Source organism: Acartia tonsa, chromosome 8, assembly GCF_053477335.1.
Source record: "Acartia tonsa isolate MP-2025a chromosome 8, ASM5347733v1, whole genome shotgun sequence".
Lineage (NCBI taxonomy): Eukaryota > Metazoa > Arthropoda > Copepoda > Calanoida > Acartiidae > Acartia > Acartia tonsa.
The window spans coordinates 40,246,553-40,248,165 of NC_137267.1; the positions used below are offsets into that span (position 1 = coordinate 40,246,553).

General features: G+C 38.0%; 1 non-coding gene across 1 annotated transcript; it reads right to left on the reverse strand.

Moving 5' to 3' along the window:
- Positions 1 to 279: 279 nt before the first annotated feature.
- Positions 280 to 351, reverse strand: TRNAT-UGU (transfer RNA threonine (anticodon UGU)). The gene has a single exon. It is a non-coding gene; the product is annotated as a tRNA-Thr (tRNA).
- Between the last annotated feature and the right edge of the window lie 1,262 nt (positions 352 to 1,613).

The window sequence follows — 1,613 nt, forward strand, 5'->3', positions numbered from 1 at the left end:
TGTTCAAAATAAACACACACACACACCCTCCCCCCTCCCCAAATCTTAATTTAATTATTTTCATTAATTTAAAAATACTATGAAAAATGAAATATGTATAAATCTTTTTTTTTGCATAACTTTTTCAGTGTCTCTCATCAACCACAAAGTATTAAATACATTTAAAATTGAAGAAATATCTAAGTAGGAGAAGCTTAATTATATAGAACAAGTAGTGCGTACCTAAACGGAAAAATAATAGAGAAGCTACTATATAACTTGAGTATCACAAAAATTGATTGCCCCCTGTGAGGTTTGAACTCACGGTCCCTAGTTTACAAGACGAGTGCTCTACCATTGAGCTAAATAGGCCAATTGTACAAGAAAAAAAATTAAGATAATACAAATTCATAGTGAATATTAAGTAAATTCTGAAAAATTTGTATCTTTTAAAAACAATAAAATTAGGCAAACGTCAGTAGGGCAGTTACCCTATAAATAGTATTCAATAATATTCATAAGTATCAACGTTCAAAAACATATTGCTCCTGGTGAAATTCGAACTTATAACCCCGGCAAAACAGTGTAGAAGAACCGTGCGCTAACTGATTACGCCACTGGAGCTCTTACATTACAGGTTCAAATTTTTTGTAGTTGTTCGAGATGGTAGTTTCTATGTTGTAATTTAAAAAAAAACTTAAGATAAAATTTTTATAAAAGAATATAAAAAAATTTAAAAGTATAACATTTAAAAAAAATATTTTTGGGTGATGGAAATGTCTGACCCCCACCCCAAAATTAGCTCAAAACCATCCAATGTCAATATATATATAACTAGCGGCTACGCCCCTAGAGGCCTCTAGGGGGCACTTGAGGAAGAGAGAGAGTCAAATTTAATAACCCAATTTCTTATTTTAAATTTTTAAAGAAAAGTAAAAAAAAAATTTTTTTGGGGGGGGGGAATTTTTTTTTTTAAGGGGGGGGGGGGGGGCCTCCCCCCTCATTTTTAATTTTAGTTTAAAAAATTTAAAATTTTTTTTCTTTTTTTGAGGGGGGGGATTTTTAATTTTTTTTGGGGGTTGAGGGTGTCCCACCCCCAAAAAAATAGTTATAAACCTTCCCAGGACCTATGAGAAGCTACCCTGTTAAGGAGAACCCGATCGGTTCAGCGGTTAGAGAGATCCTTCGGTACAGACACACAGATACACAGACACACAGACATCCTGTTACTTTAGTAAAAGGATTCCTGAGAAGGACAACATTGTCAGTTCAGTGGTTGCTGAGATCTTAAGCTTCAGACAGACAAAATTAAATGAAAATTAAGCCCCGCGGCTGAATTGACGGCTGAGGCTTGTACTAATTTAGCACCTGCGGCTGCGGCTGGGGCTTACAATATCTCAGCCGCGCGGCTGTGTCAAAGCTGCGGCTGAATTTAAAAAATTAAGCTGCGGCTGAGGCTGCGGCTTACAAATATCAAGCCGCGCGGCTGCGGCTGCGGCATAATCATAACTTTGCAGCTGCGGCTGAGGCTTTCTTGAAGCCGCGCGGCTGAGTGCGGCTGCGGCTTCAAATTATTAACAGCCGCGCGGCTGAGTGTGGCTGAGGCTTCCCCAACTATAAGCCGCGCGGCTGAT